The sequence below is a fragment of the Oncorhynchus nerka genome, linkage group LG14 (genome assembly GCF_034236695.1).
Source record: "Oncorhynchus nerka isolate Pitt River linkage group LG14, Oner_Uvic_2.0, whole genome shotgun sequence".
In the NCBI taxonomy this organism is placed as follows: Eukaryota; Metazoa; Chordata; class Actinopteri; order Salmoniformes; family Salmonidae; genus Oncorhynchus; species Oncorhynchus nerka.
This window is the reverse complement of record NC_088409.1, coordinates 82,234,352-82,251,573: the sequence shown is the minus strand read 5'-3', so window position 1 is coordinate 82,251,573 and position 17,222 is coordinate 82,234,352. Positions and strand designations below refer to the sequence as shown.

Genomic DNA, 17,222 nt, shown 5'->3' with positions numbered 1-17,222 from the left:
ACTGGATAAGGCCTTCTCTCTCCTGTCCTTCGTCCACCTCACATTATGACTGGATAAGGTCTTCTCTCTCCTGTCTCTCCTGTCCTTCATCCACCTCACATTATGACTGGATAAGGTCTTCTCTCTCCTGTCTCTCCTGTCCTTCATCCACCTCACATTATGTCTGGATAAGGTCTTCTCTCTCCTGGCTCTCCTGTCCTTCATCCACCTCACAATATGACTGGATACGGTCTTCTCTCTCCTGTCTCTCCTGTCCTTCATCCACCTCACATTATGACTGGATAAGGTCTTCTCTCTCCTGTCCTTCGTCCACCTCACATTATGACTGGATAAGGTTTTCTCTCTCCTGTCTCTCCTGTCCTTCATCCACCTCAAATTATGTCTGGATAAGGTCTTCTCTCTCCTGTCATTCATCCACCTCACATTATGACTAGATACGGTCTTCTCTCTCCTGTCTCTCCTGTCCTTCATCCACCTCACATTATGACTGGATAAGGTCTTCTCTCTCCTGTCCTTCATCCACCTCACATTATGTCTGGATAAGGTCTTCTCTCTCCTGTCCTTCATCCACCTCACATTATGTCTGGATAAGGTCTTCTCTCTCCTGTCCTTCATCCACCTCACATTATGTCTGGATAAGGTCTTCTCTCTCCTGTCTCTCCTGTCCTTCATCCACCTCACATTATGACTGGATAAGGTCTTCTCTCTCCTGTCTCTCCTGTCCTTCATCCACCTCACATTATGTCTGGATAAGGTCTTCTCTCTCCTGTCTCTCCTGTCCTTCATCCACCTCACATTATGACTGGATAAGGCCTTCCCTCTCCTGTCCTTCGTCCACCTCACATTATGACTGGATAAGGTCTTCTCTCTCCTGTCCTTCATCCACCTCACATTATGTCTGGATAAGGTCTTCTCTCTCCTGTCCTTCATCCACCTCACATTATGACTGGATAAGGTCTTCTCTCTCCTGTCCTTCATCCACCTCACATTATGACTGGATAAGGTCTTCTCTCTCCTGTCCTTCATCCACCTCACATTATGTCTGGATAAGGTCTTCTCTCTCCTGTCCTTCATCCACCTCACATTATGACTGGATAAGGTCTTCTCTCTCCTGTCTCTCCTGTCCTTCATCCACCTCACATTATGTCTGGATAAGGTCTTCTCTCTCCTGGCTCTCCTGTCCTTCATCCACCTCACAATATGACTGGATACGGTCTTCTCTCTCCTGTCTCTCCTGTCCTTCATCCACCTCACATTATGACTGGATAAGGTCTTCTCTCTCCTGTCCTTCGTCCACCTCACATTATGACTGGATAAGGTTTTCTCTCTCCTGTCTCTCCTGTCCTTCATCCACCTCAAATTATGTCTGGATAAGGTCTTCTCTCTCCTGTCATTCATCCACCTCACATTATGACTAGATACGGTCTTCTCTCTCCTGTCTCTCCTGTCCTTCATCCACCTCACATTATGACTGGATAAGGTCTTCTCTCTCCTGTCCTTCGTCCACCTCACATTATGACTGGATAAGTTCTTCTCTCTCCTGTCTCTCCTGTCCTTCATCCACCTCAGATTATGTCTGGATAAGGTCTTCTCTCTCCTGTCCTTCGTCCACCTCACATTATGACTGGATAAGGTATTCTCTCTCCTGTCTCTCCTGTCCTTCATCCACCTCACATTATGACTGGATAAGGTCTTCTCTCTCCTGTCCTTCATCCACCTCACATTATGTCTGGATAAGGTCTTCTCTCTCCTGTCATTCATCCACCTCACATTATGTCTGGATAAGGTCTTCTCTCTCCTGTCCTTCATCCACCTCACATTATGACTGGATAAGGTCTTCTCTCTCCTGTCCTTCATCCACCTCACATTATGACTGGATAAGGTCTTCTCTCTCCTGTCTCTCCTGTCCTTCATCCACCTCACATTATGATTGGATAAGGTCTTCTCTCTCCTGTCCTTCATCCACCTCACATTATGTCTGGATAAGGTCTTCTCTCTCCTGTCCTTCATCCACCTCACATTATGTCTGGATAAGGTCTTCTCTCTCCTGTCCTTCATCCACCTCACATTATGACTGGATAAGGTCTTCTCTCTCCTGTCCTTCATCCACCTCACATTATGACTGGATAAGGTCTTCTCTCTCCTGTCCTTCATCCACCTCACATTATGTCTGGATAAGGTCTTCTCTCTCTCCTGTCCTTCATCCACCTCACATTATGACTGGATAAGGTCTTCTCTCTCCTGTCCTTCCATCCACCTCACATTATGACTGGATAAGGTCTTCTCTCTCCTGTGCTTCCATCCACCTCACATTATGACTGGATAAGGTCTTCTCTCTCCTGTCCTTCATCCACCTCACATTATGTCTGGATAAGGTTTTCTCTCTCCTGTCCTTCGTCCACCTCACATTATGACTGGATAAGGTCTTCTCTCTCCTGTCTCTCCTGTCCTTCATCCACCTCACATTATGACTGGATAAGGTCTTCTCTCTCCTGTCCTTCGTCCACCTCACATTATGACTGGATAAGTTCTTCTCTCTCCTGTCTCTCCTGTCCTTCATCCACCTCAAATTATGTCTGGATAAGGTCTTCTCTCTCCTGTCCTTCGTCCACCTCACATTATGACTGGATAAGGTATTCTCTCTCCTGTCTCTCCTGTCCTTCATCCACCTCACATTATGACTGGATAAGGTCTTCTCTCTCCTGTCCTTCATCCACCTCACATTATGACTGGATAAGGTCTTCTCTCTCCTGTCATTCATCCACCTCACATTATGTCTGGATAAGGTCTTCTCTCTCCTGTCCTTCATCCACCTCACATTATGACTGGATAAGGTCTTCTCTCTCCTATCCTTCATCCACCTCACATTATGACTGGATAAGGTCTTCTCTCTCCTGTCTCTCCTGTCCTTCATCCACCTCACATTATGATTGGATAAGGTCTTCTCTCTCCTGTACTTCATCCACCTCACATTATGTCTGGATAAGGTCTTCTCTCTCCTATCCTTCATCCACCTCACATTATGTCTGGATAAGGTCTTCTCTCTCCTGTCCTTCATCCACCTCACATTATGACTGGATAAGGTCTTCTCTCTCCTGTCCTTCATCCACCTCACATTATGACTGGATAAGGTCTTCTCTCTCCTGTCCTTCATCCACCTCACATTATGTCTGGATAAGGTCTTCTCTCTCTCCTGTCCTTCATCCACCTCACATTATGACTGGATAAGGTCTTCTCTCTCCTGTCCTTCCATCCACCTCACATTATGACTGGATAAGGTCTTCTCTCTCCTGTGCTTCCATCCACCTCACATTATGACTGGATAAGGTCTTCTCTCTCCTGTCCTTCATCCACCTGACATTATGTCTGGATAAGGTTTTCTCTCTCCTGTCCTTCGTCCACCTCACATTATGACTGGATAAGGTCTTCTCTCTCCTGTCTCTCCTGTCCTTCATCCACCTCACATTATGACTGGATAAGGTATTCTCTCTCCTGTCTCTCCTGTCCTTCATCCACCTCACATTATGACTGGATACGGTCTTCTCTCTCCTGTCTCTCCTGTCCTTCATCCACCTCACATTATGACTGGATAAGGTCTTCTCTCTCCTGTCCTTCATCCACCTCACATTATGACTGGATAAGGTCTTCTCTCTCCTGTCTCTCCTGTCCTTCATCCACCTCACATTATGATTGGATAAGGTCTTCTCTCTCCTGTCCTTCATCCACCTCACATTATGTCTGGATAAGGTCTTCTCTCTCCTGTCCTTCATCCACCTCACATTATGTCTGGATAAGGTCTTCTCTCTCCTGTCCTTCATCCACCTCACATTATGACTGGATAAGGTCTTCTCTCTCCTGTCCTTCATCCACCTCACATTATGACTGGATAAGGTCTTCTCTCTCCTGTCCTTCATCCACCTCACATTATGTCTGGATAAGGTCTTCTCTCTCTCCTGTCCTTCATCCACCTCACATTATGACTGGATAAGGTCTTCTCTCTCCTGTCCTTCCATCCACCTCACATTATGACTGGATAAGGTCTTCTCTCTCCTGTGCTTCCATCCACCTCACATTATGACTGGATAAGGTCTTCTCTCTCCTGTCTCTCCTGTCCTTCATCCACCTCACATTATGATTGGATAAGGTCTTCTCTCTCCTGTCCTTCATCCACCTCACATTATGTCTGGATAAGGTCTTCTCTCTCCTGTCCTTCATCCACCTCACATTATGTCTGGATAAGGTCTTCTCTCTCCTGTCCTTCATCCACCTCACATTATGACTGGATAAGGTCTTCTCTCTCTGTCCTTCATCCACCTCACATTATGACTGGATAAGGTCTTCTCTCTCTCCTGTCCTTCATCCACCTCACATTATGTCTGGATAAGGTCTTCTCTCTCTCCTGTCCTTCATCCACCTCACATTATGACTGGATAAGGTCTTCTCTCTCCTGTCCTTCCATCCACCTCACATTATGACTGGATAAGGTCTTCTCTCTCCTGTGCTTCCATCCACCTCACATTATGACTGGATAAGGTCTTCTCTCTCCTGTCCTTCATCCACCTCACATTATGTCTGGATAAGGTTTTCTCTCTCCTGTCCTTCATCCACCTCACATTATGACTGGATAAGGTCTTCTCTCTCCTGTCTCTCCTGTCCTTCATCCACCTCACATTATGACTGGATAAGGTCTTCTCTCTCCTGTCCTTCCTCCACCTCACATTATGACTGGATAAGTTCTTCTCTCTCCTGTCTCTCCTGTCCTTCATCCACCTCACATTATGACTGGATAAGGTCTTCTCTCTCCTGTCCTTCATCCACCTCACATTATGACTGGATAAGGTCTTCTCTCTCCTGTCTCTCCTGTCCTTCATCCACCTCACATTATGACTGGATAAGGTCTTCTCTCTCCTGTCCTCCACCTCATCCACCTCACATTATGACTGGATAAGGTCTTCTCTCTCCTGTCCTTCATCCACCTCACATTATGACTGGATAAGGTCTTCTCTCTCCTGTCCTTCATCCACCTCACATTATGACTGGATAAGGTCTTCTCTCTCCTGTCCTTCATCCACCTCACATTATGACTGGATAAGGTCTTCTCTCCTCTCTCCTGTCCTTCATCCACCTCACATTATGACTGGATAAGGTCTTCTCTCTCCTGTCTTCATCCACCTCACATTATGTCTGGATAAGGTCTTCTCTCCTGTCCTTCATCCACCTCACATTATGACTGGATAAGGTCTTCTCTCTCCTGTCCTTCATCCACCTCACATTATGACTGGATAAGGTCTTCTCTCTCTCTGTCCTTCATCCACCTCACATTATGACTGGATAAGGTCTTCTCTCTCCTGTCCTTCATCCACCTCACATTATGACTGGATAAGGTCTTCTCTCTCTCCTGTCCTTCATCCACCTCACATTATGACTGGATAAGGTCTTCTCTCTCTGTCCTTCCATCCACCTCACATTATGACTGGATAAGGTCTTCTCTCTCCTGTCCTTCATCCACCTCACATTATGACTGGATAAGGTCTTCTCTCTCCTGTCCTTCATCCACCTCACATTATGACTGGATAAGGTTTTCTCTCTCCTGTCCTTCATCCACCTCACATTATGACTGGATAAGGTCTTTCTCTCTGTCTCTCCTGTCCTTCATCCACCTCACATTATGACTGGATAAGGTCTTCTCTCTCCTGTCTCTCCTGTCCTTCATCCACCTCACATTATGACTGGATACGGTCTTCTCTCTCCTGTCTCTCCTGTCCTTCATCCACCTCACATTATGACTGGATAAGGTCTTCTCTCTCCTGTCCTTCATCCACCTCACATTATGACTGGATAAGGTCTTTCTCTCCTGTCTCCTGTCCTTCATCCACCTCACATTATGACTGGATAAGGTCTTCTCTCTCCTGTCCTTCATCCACCTCACATTATGTCTGGATAAGGTCTTCTCTCTCCTGTCCTTCATCCACCTCACATTATGTCTGGATAAGGTCTTCTCTCTCCTGTCCTTCATCCACCTCACATTATGACTGGATAAGGTCTTCTCTCTCCTGTCCTTCATCCACCTCACATTATGACTGGATAAGGTCTTCTCTCTCCTGTCCTCCTGTCATCCACCTCACATTATGACTGGATAAGGTCTTCTCTCTCCTGTCTCTCCTGTCCTTCATCCACCTCACATTATGACTGGATAAGGTCTTCTCTCTCCTGTCCTTCCATCCACCTCACATTATGACTGGATAAGGTCTTTCTCTCCTGTCCTTCCTTCCACCTCACATTATGACTGGATAAGGTCTTCTCTCTCCTGTCCTTCATCCACCTCACATTATGTCTGGATAAGGTCTTCTCTCTCCTGTCCTTCGTCCACCTCACATTATGTCTGGATAAGGTCTTCTCTCTCCTGTCCTTCATCCACCTCACATTATGACTGGATAAGGTCTTCTCTCTCCTGTCCTTCATCCACCTCACATTATGACTGGATACGGTCTTCTCTCTCCTGTTCTTCATCCACCTCACATTATGTCTGGATAAGGTCTTCTCTCTCTGTCCTTCATCCACCTCACATTATGACTGGATAAGGTTTTCTCTCCTGTCCTTCATCCACCTCACATTATGACTGGATAAGGTCTTCTCTCTCTGTCTCTCTGTCCTTCATCCACCTCACATTATGACTGGATAAGGTCTTCTCTCTCCCTGTCTCTTCCTTCATCCACCTCACATTATGACTGGATAAGGTCTTCTCTCTCCTGTCTCTGTCCTTCATCCACCTCACATTATGACTGGATAAGGTCTTCTCTCTCCTGTCTCTCCTGTCCTTCATCCACCTCACATTATGACTGGATACGGTCTTCTCTCTCCTGTCTCTCCTGTCCTTCATCCACCTCACATTATGTCTGGATAAGGTCTTCTCTCTCTCCTGTCCTTCATCCACCTCACATTATGACTGGATAAGGTCTTCTCTCTCCTGTCCTTCATCCACCTCACATTATGACTGGATAAGGTCTTCTCTCTCCTGTCCTTCATCCACCTCACATTATGACTGGATAAGGTCTTCTCTCTCTCCCTGTCCTTCATCCACCTCACATTATGACTGGATAAAGTCTTCTCTCTCCTGTCCTTCATCCACCTCACATTATGACTGGATAAGGTCTTCTCTCTCCTGTCCTCCTGTCCTTCATCCACCTCACATTATGACTGGATAAGGTCTTCTCTCTCTCCTGTCCTTCATCCACCTCACATTATGACTGGATAAGGTCTTCTCTCTCCTGTCCTTCATCCACCTCACATTATGACTGGATAAGGTCTTCTCTCTCTGTCCTTCGTCCACCTCACATTATGACTGGATAAGGTCTTCTCTCCTGTCTTCATCCACCTCACATTATGTCTGGATAAGGTCTTCTCTCTCTGTCCTTCATCCACCTCACATTATGACTGGATAAGGTCTTCTCTCTCTCTCCTGTCCTTCATCCACCTCACATTATGACTGGATAAGGTCTTCTCTCTCCTGTCTCTCCTGTCCTTCATCCACCTCACATTATGACTGGATACGGTCTTCTCTCTCCTGTCTCTCCTGTCCTTCATCCACCTCACATTATGACTGGATAAGGTCTTCTCTCTCCTGTCTCTTCCTTCATCCACCTCACATTATGACTGGATAAGGTCTTCTCTCTCCTGTCTCTTCCTTCATCCACCTCACATTATGACTGGATAAGGTCTCTCTCCTGTCTCTCCTGTCCTTCATCCACCTCACATTATGACTGGATAAGGTCTTCTCTCTCCTGTCCTTCATCCACCTCACATTATGTCTGGATAAGGTCTTCTCTCTCTCCTGTCCTTCATCCACCTCACATTATGACTGGATAAGGTCTTCTCTCTCCTGTCCTTCATCCACCTCACATTATGACTGGATAAGGTCTTCTCTCTCCTGTCCTTCATCCACCTCACATTATGACTGGATAAGGTCTTCTCTCTCCTGTCCTTCATCCACCTCACATTATGTCTGGATAAGGTCTTCTCTCTCTCCTGTCCTTCATCCACCTCACATTATGACTGGATAAAGTCTTCTCTCTCCTGTCCTTCCATCCACCTCACATTATGACTGGATAAGGTCTTCTCTCTCCTGTCCTTCATCCACCTCACATTATGTCTGGATAAGGTTTTCTCTCTCCTGTCCTTCGTCCACCTCACATTATGACTGGATAAGGTCTTCTCTCTCCTGTCCTTCATCCACCTCACATTATGACTGGATAAGGTCTTCTCTCTCCTGGCTCTCCTGTCCTTCATCCACCTCACATTATGACTGGATAAGGTCTTCTCTCTCCTGTCTCTCCTGTCCTTCATCCACCTCACATTATGACTGGATAAGGTCTTCTCTCTCCTGTCTCTCCTGTCCTTCATCCACCTCACATTATGACTGGATAAGGTCTTCTCTCTCCTGTCTCTCCTGTCCTTCATCCACCTCACATTATGACTGGATAAGGTTTTCTCTCTCCTGTCCTTCATCCACCTCACATTATGACTGGATAAGGTTTTCTCTCTCCTGTCCTTCGTCCACCTCACATTATGACTGGATAAGGTCTTCTCTCTCCTGTCTCTCCTGTCCTTCATCCACCTCACATTATGACTGGATACGGTCTTCTCTCTCCTGTTTCTCCTGTCCTTCATCCACCTCACATTATGACTGGATAAGGTTTTCTCTCTCCTGTCCTTCATCCACCTCACATTATGACTGGATAAGGTTTTCTCTCTCCTGTCCTTCGTCCACCTCACATTATGACTGGATAAGGTCTTCTCTCTCCTGTCCTTCTGTCCACCTCACATTATGTCTGGATAAGGTCTTCTCTCTCCTGTCCTTCATCCACCTCACATTATGTCTGGATAAGGTCTTCTCTCTCCTGTCCTTCGTCCTTCATCCACCTCAAATTATGTCTGGATAAGGTCTTCTCTCTCCTGTCCTTCATCCACCTCACATTATGACTGGATAAGGTCTTCTCTCTCCTGTCTCTCCTGTCCTTCATCCACCTCACATTATGACTGGATAAGGTCTTCTCTCTCCTGTCCTTCATCCACCTCACATTATGACTGGATAAGGTCTTCTCTCTCCTGTCCTTCATCCACCTCACATTATGACTGGATAAGGTCTTCTCTCTCCTGTCCTTCATCCACCTCACATTATGACTGGATAAGGTCTTCTCTCTCTGTCCTTCATCCACCTCACATTATGTCTGGATAAGGTCTTCTCTCTCCTGTCCTTCATCCACCTCACATTATGTCTGGATAAGGTCTTCTCTCTCCTGTCCTTCGTCCACCTCAAATTATGACTGGATAAGGTCTTCTCTCCCTGTCCTTCCATCCACCTCACATTATGTCTGGATGAGGTCTTCTCTCTCCTGTTCTTCATCCACCTCACATTATGTCTGGATAAGGTCTTCTCTCTCCTGTCCTTCATCCACCTCACATTATGTCTGGATAAGGTTTTCTCTCTCCTGTCCTTCGTCCACCTCACATTATGACTGGATAAGGTCTTCTCTCTCCTGTCTCTCCTGTCCTTCATCCACCTCACATTATGACTGGATAAGGTCTTCTCTCTCCTGTCTCTCCTGTCCTTCATCCACCTCACATTATGACTGGATACGGTCTTCTCTCTCCTGTCTCTCCTGTCCTTCATCCACCTCACATTATGACTGGATAAGGTCTTCTCTCTCCTGTCTCTCCTGTCCTTCATCCACCTCACATTATGACTGGATACGGTCTTCTCTCTCCTGTCTCTCCTGTCCTTCATCCACCTCACATTATGACTGGATAAGGTCTTCTCTCTCCTGTCCTTCATCCACCTCACATTATGACTGGATAAGGTCTTCTCTCTCCTGTCCTTCATCCACCTCACATTATGACTGGATAAGGTCTTCTCTCTCCTGTCCTTCATCCACCTCACATTATGTCTGGATAAGGTCTTCTCTCTCTCCTGTCCTTCATCCACCTCACATTATGACTGGATAAAGTCTTCTCTCTCCTGTCCTTCCATCCACCTCACATTATGACTGGATAAGGTCTTCTCTCTCCTGTCCTTCATCCACCTCACATTATGTCTGGATAAGGTTTTCTCTCTCCTGTCCTTCGTCCACCTCACATTATGACTGGATAAGGTCTTCTCTCTCCTGTCCTTCATCCACCTCACATTATGACTGGATAAGGTCTCTCTGTCTCCTTCCTTCATCCACCTCACATTATGACTGGATAAGGTCTTCTCTCTCCTGTCTCTCCTGTCCTTCATCCACCTCACATTATGACTGGATAAGGTCTTCTCTCTCCTGTCTCTCCTGTCCTTCATCCACCTCACATTATGACTGGATAAGGTCTTCTCTCTCCTGTCTCTCCTGTCCTTCATCCACCTCACATTATGACTGGATAAGGTTTTCTCTCTCCTGTCCTTCATCCACCTCACATTATGACTGGATAAGGTTTTCTCTCTCCTGTCCTTCGTCCACCTCACATTATGACTGGATAAGGTCTTCTCTCTCCTGTCTCTCCTGTCCTTCATCCACCTCACATTATGACTGGATACGGTCTTCTCTCTCCTGTCTCTCCTGTCCTTCATCCACCTCACATTATGACTGGATAAGGTTTTCTCTCTCCTGTCCTTCATCCACCTCACATTATGACTGGATAAGGTTTTCTCTCTCCTGTCCTTCGTCCACCTCACATTATGACTGGATAAGGTCTTCTCTCTCCTGTCCTTCGTCCACCTCACATTATGTCTGGATAAGGTCTTCTCTCTCCTGTCCTTCGTCCACCTCACATTATGTCTGGATAAGGTCTTCTCTCTCCTGTCCTTCGTCCACCTCAAATTATGTCTGGATAAGGTCTTCTCTCTCCTGTCCTTCGTCCACCTCACATTATGTCTGGATGAGGTCTTCTCTCTCCTGTTCTTCATCCACCTCACATTATGTCTGGATAAGGTCTTCTCTCTCCTGTCCTTCATCCACCTCACATTATGTCTGGATAAGGTCTTCTCTCTCCTGTCCTTCATCCACCTCACATTATGACTGGATAAGGTCTTCTCTCTCCTGTCCTTCATCCACCTCACATTATGTCTGGATAAGGTCTTCTCTCTCCTGTCCTTCGTCCACCTCACATTATGTCTGGATAAGGTCTTCTCTCTCCTGTCTCTCCTGTCCTTCATCCACCTCACATTATGACTGCATAAGGTCTTCTCTCTCCTGTCCTTCATCCACCTCACATTATGACTGGATAAGGTCTTCTCTCTCCTGTCCTTCATCCACCTCACATTATGTCTGGATAAGGGCTTCTCTCTCCTGTCCTTCATCCACCTCACATTATGTCTGTATAAGGTCTTCTCTCTCCTGTCCTTCATCCACCTCACATTATGACTGGATAAGGTCTTCTCTCTCCTGTCCTTCCATCCACCTCACATTATGACTGGATAAGGTCTTCTCTCTCCTGTCCTTCATCCACCTCACATTATTACTATCTGTCTTTTTTCCACCTCAGTCCAGTTTAACCTACTGTAGCTACAGTTGAAGTCGGAAGTTTACATACACCTTAGCCAAATACATTTACACTCAGTATCACAATTCCTGACATTTAATCCAATTAAAAATTCCCTGTCTTAGGTCAGTTAGGATCACAATATATTTTAAGAATGTGAAATGTCAGAATAATAGTAGAGAGAATGATTTATTTCAGCTTTTATTACTTTCACCACAATCCCAGTGGGTCAGAAGTTTACATACATTTAATTAGTATTTGATAGCATTGCCTTGTGTCAAACATTTCGGGTAGCCTTCCACAAGTTTCCCACAATAAGTTGGGTGAATTTAGGCCCAATCCTCCTGACAGAGCTGTTGTAACTGAGATAGGTTTGTAGGCCTCCTTGCTCACACATGCTTTATCAGTTCTGCCCACAAATGTTCTATAGGATTGAGGTCAGGGCTTTGTGTTGGCCACTCCAATACCTTGACTGTTGTTCATAATCTATTTTGCCACAACTTTGGAAGTATGCTTGGGGCCATTGTCCATTTGGAAGACCCATTTGCAACCAAGCTTTAACTTCCTGACTGATATCTTGAGATGTTGCTTCAATATATCCATATAATTTTCCATCCTCATGAGGCCATCTATTTTGTGAAGTGCACCAGTCCCTCCTGCAGCAAAGCACCCCCACAACATGATGCTGCCACCCCCGTGCTTCACGGTTGGGATGGTGTTCTTCGGCTTGCAAGCATCCCCCTTTATCCTCCAAACATAACGATGGCCATTACGGCCAAACAGTTCTATTTTCGTTTCATCAGACCAGAGGACATTTCTCCAAAAAGTATGATCTTTGTCCAAAGGTGCAGTTGCAAATCGTAGTTTGGCTTATTCTATGGCGATTTTGAAGAGGTGGCTTCTTCCTTGCTTTCAGGTTATGTCGATATAGGACTCGTTTTACTGTGGATATCTACTTTTGTACCTATTTCCTCCAGCATCTTCACAAGGTCCTTTGTTGTTGTTCTGGGATTGATTTTCACTTTTCGCACCAAAGTACGTTCATCTCTAGGAGACAGAATGCGTCTCCTTCCTGAGTGGTATGACGGTTGCGTGGTCCCATGGTGTTTATGCTTGCATACTATTGTTTGTACATATGAATGTGGCACCTTCAGGCGTTTGGAAATTGCCCCCAAGGATGAACTTGTGGAGGTCTACAATCTTTTTCTGAGGTCTTGGCTGATTTCTTTTGATTTTCCCATTATGTCAAGCAAAGAGGCACTGAGTTTGAAGGTAGGTCTTGAAATACATCCACAGGTACACCTCCAATTGACTCAAATGATGTTAATTAGACTACCAGAAGCTTCTAAAGCCATGACATCATTTTCTGGAATTTTCCTAGCTGTTTAAAGGCACAGTCAACTTAGTGTATGTAAACTTCTGACCCACTGGAATTGTGATACAGTTCATTCTAAGTGAAATAATCTGTCTGTAAACAATTATTGTAAAAATTATTTGTTTCATGCACAAAGTAGATGTCCTATTCAACTTGCCAGAACTATAGTTTGTTAACAAGACATTTGTGGAGTGGTTGAAAAATGAGTTATAATGATTCCAAGCTAAGTGTATGTAAACTTCCGATATTAACTGTATATCTGTCTGCATTTAGTTCTCTCTCTTCCCTCCTTCTCCATCTCTCTCTCTGTCCTCCCTCTCCATCTCTCTCTCTGTCATCCCTCTCCATCTCTCTCTGTCCTCCCTCGCCATCTCTCTCTGTCCTCCCTTTCCATCTCTCTCTGTCCTCCCTCTCCATCTCTCTCTCTTCCCTCCCTCTCCATCTCTCTCTGTCCTCCTTCTCCATCTCTCTCTCTGTCCTCCGTCTCCATCTCGCTCTTTCTGTCCTCCCTCTACATCTCTCTGTTTGTCCTCCCTCTCCATCTCTCTCTGTTCTCCCTCTCCATCTCTCTCTGTCCTCCCTCTCTGTCTCTCTCTGTCCTCCATCTCTCTCTCTCTGTCCTCCTTCTCCCTCTCCATCTCTCTCTGTCCTCCGTCTCCGTCTCCATCTCTTTCTTTGTCCTCACTCGCCATCTCTCTCTGTCCTCTGTCTCCATCTCTGTCTTTCTGTCCTCCGTCTCCATCTCTCTCTCTGTCCTCCGTCTCCATCTCTCTCTTTCTCTCCTCCGTCTCCATCTCTCTCTTTCTGTCCTCCGTCTCCATCTCTCTCTTTCTGTCCTCCGTCTCCATCTCTCTCTTTCTCTCCTCCGTCTCCATCTCTCTCTCTCTGTCCTCCGTCTCCATCTCTCTCTTTCTGTCCTCCCTCTCCATCTCTCTCTTTCTGTCCTCCGTCTCCATCTCTCTCTCTGTCCTCCGTCTCCATCTCTCTCTTTCTGTCCTCCGTCTCCATCTCTCTCGTTCTGTCCTCCATCTCCATCTCTCTCTGTCCTCCATCTCCATCTCTCTCTTTCTGTCCTCCCTCTCCATCTCTCTCTTTCTGTCCTCCGTCTCCATCTCTCTCTTTCTGTCCTCCGTCTCCATCTCTCTCTTTCTGTCCTCCCTCTCCATCTCTCTCTTTCTGTCCTCCGTCTCCATCTCTCTCTTTCTGTCCTCCGTCTCCATCTCTCTTCTTCTCCATCTGTCCTCCCTCCGTCTCCATCTCTCTTTCTGTCTCCGTCTCCATCTCTTTCCATCTCCCTCCATCTCTTCTTTCTGTCCTCCCTCTCCATCTCTCTCTTTCTGTCCTCCGTCTCCATCTCTCTCTTTCTGTCCTCCCTCTCCATCTCTCTCTTTCTGTCCTCCCTCTCCATCTCTCTCTTTCTGTCCTCCTTCTCCATCTCTCTCTTTCTGTCCTCCTTCTCCATCTCTCTCTTTCTGTCCTCCTTCTCCATCTCTCTCTTTCTGTCCTCCCTCTCCATCTCTCTCTTTCTGTCCTCCGTCTCCATCTCTCTCTTTCTGTCCTCCCTCTCCTTCTCTCCTTTCTTCTCTCTTTTTTCTCCTGAGTTTTCTCCTCACTCCTTTTGTCTTCTCACTCCGTTTTCCCCGTCTTCCTCTCATCTTCCTGTGATCTGTGAGTGTAAACTAGTCTCAACACCTTCTCACTGTCAACACACAACAACAGCACAACTCATTAGAGTACATCTCACACTCACTCATGTAGCTAGTTACATTACATCTCCTCCTCTTCCTCTTTCTCTCCCCTCTTCACTTCTTTTGTTCTTTAATCCACCACTCTCTCTGTTCCACCACCTCCTGGGGCAAGTTTTTACATTTTCATGTTATTTATTAATAATTCTGTCTGGGTTTTGCCAGAGGACAGCGAGAGAGAGAGACAGAGCGTGGCTGGATGGTATTGTATAACAGCAATCCCTGGCGGGTTGTGGTGAATATTCATTGCAGGTTTAAATATGTGCAGCCCCCCACAGCTCAGCCCTGGAGGGGTGTACTCCGCCCCCCTATTGGGTTCGACGCAGGGCTGCGGGCCCATCCCTTCAGCTAGCCTAGCAAGGAAGGGGGGGCAGGAAGAGGAGGGGTCGACTGGGCTGCAGGCACACCAATTAGAAATGAATACATTATGCTAACTATGCTTAAGCTTGTGTATTTCTAGATGTGGTTTAATAAAGTTTTCTGGCTGTGTGTAGGCGGGTGGCTGGGGCTGTGGTGTGCAGGCTATCCAGTGGTCTGCACTGCCTGTGAACCTTGTCACAATCCAGCTGTTGCTCACAAAGAGAGGGTCTGGTAGTCGTCTTAGACAAGCTTTGATAACAATAATGTGTAAATCAGCAGGCATTGATGAATGTAAACAGAATTCATTTAAAACAATATCCAGTAAACAAGCCTGCAGAGCAAACTGTCTATTAGGCCACAGCCAAAACACAAGATCCTCTTGAGGAATGCTGCTATTTGCTGGAAATTTCCCCGCAAGTGGCATCATTGTAAACAAATAAATAGAGTCGTTCAATAATTCCTTAAAATACACTTAAGCGTCTTTTCAATTTAATAATGCAATTACTGCAACCATCAGGAACAAGTAACTAGTGTTAATCTATGCTGGGCCTTTATTCTACCTTGTCACATTTTCTTTAATTCATTTGGCTCGGGTCCAAGTCCTCACCGTGGCCCACCCACGCTAAGTCTCCACCCTCCACTGTCTCTGCCTCCTCTCCACAACAATAGCCTGCCGCTCCACTGTCTCTGCCTCCTCTCCACAACAAAACCCTGCCGCTCCACTGTCTCTGCCTCCTCTCCACAACAAAACCCTGCCGCTCCACTGTCTCTGCCTCCTCTCCACAACAAAACCCTGCCGCTCCACTGTCTCTGCCTCCTCTCCACAACAAAACCCTGCCGCTCCACTGTCTCTGCCTCCTCTCCACAACAAAACCCTGCCGCTCCACTGTCTCTGCCTCCTCTCCACAACAATACCCTGCCGCTCCACTGTCTCTGCCTCCTCTCCACAACAAACCCTGCCGCTCCACTGTCTCTGCCTCCTCTCCACAACAAAACCCTGCCGCTCCACTGTCTCTGCCTCCTCTCCACAACAAAACCCTGCCGCTCCACTGTCTCTGCCTCCTCTCCACAACAATACCCTGCCGCTCCACTGTCTCTGCCTCCTCTCCACAACAATACCGTGCCGCTCCACTGTCTCTGCCTCCTCTCCACAACAAAACCCTGCCGCTCAACTGTCTCTGTCTCCTCTCCACAACAATACCCTGCCGCTCCACTGTCTCTGCCTCCTCTCCACAACAATACCCTGCCGCTCCACTGTCTCTGCCTCCTCTCCACAACAATACCCTGCCGCTCCACTGTCTCCTCTCCACAACAAAACCCTGCCGCTCCACTGTCTCAGCCTCCTCTCCAAAACAATACCCTGCCGCTCCACCGTCTCTTCCTCCTCTCCACAACTATACCCTGGCGCTCCACCGTCTCTGCCTCCTCTCCACAACTATACCCTGGCGCTCCACTGTCTCTGCCTCCTCTCCACAACAAAACCCTGCCGCTCCACTGTCTCTGCCTCCTCTCCACAACAATACCCTGCCGCTCCACTGTCTCTGCCTCCTCTCCACAACAATACCCTGCCGCTCCACTGTCTCTGCCTCCTCTCCACAACAAAACCCTGCCGCTCCACTGTCTCTGCCTCCTCTCCACAACAAAACCCTGCCGCTCCACTGTCTCTGCCTCCTCTCCACAACAAAACCCTGCCGCTCCACTGTCTCTGCCTCCTCTCCACAACAAAACCCTGCCGCTCCACTGTCTCTGCCTCCTCTCCACAACAAAACCCTGCCGCTCCACTGTCTCTGCCTCCTCTCCACAACAAAACCCTGCCGCTCCACTGTCTCTGCCTCCTCTCCACAACAAAACCCTGCCGCTCCACTGTCTCTGCCTCCTCTCCACAACAAACCCTGCCGCTCCACTGTCTCTGCCTCCTCTCCACAACAAAACCCTGCCGCTCCACTGTCTCTGCCTCCTCTCCACAACAAAACCTCCACTGTCTGCCTCCTCTCCACAACAAAACCCTGCTCCACTGTCTCTGCCTCCTCTCCACAACAAAACCCTGCCGCTCCACTGTCTCTGCCTCCTCTCCACAACAAAACCCTGCCGCTCCACTGTCTCTGCCTCCTCTCCACAACAAAACCCTGCCGCTCCACTGTCTCTGCCTCCTGCCGCTCCACTGTCTCCCTCACAACAAAACCCTGCCGCTCCACTGTCTCTGCCTCCTCTCCACAACAAAACCCTGCCGC

The 17,222-nt window shown here is 47.2% G+C and overlaps 1 protein-coding gene across 1 annotated transcript in view; it reads left to right on the top strand.

Annotated features, from left to right (window-relative positions):
- LOC115141311 (calsyntenin-2-like) overlaps positions 1–17,222 on the top strand; it is a 584,100-nt gene that overhangs the window by 537,073 nt on the left and 29,805 nt on the right. The window lies entirely within an intron of this gene.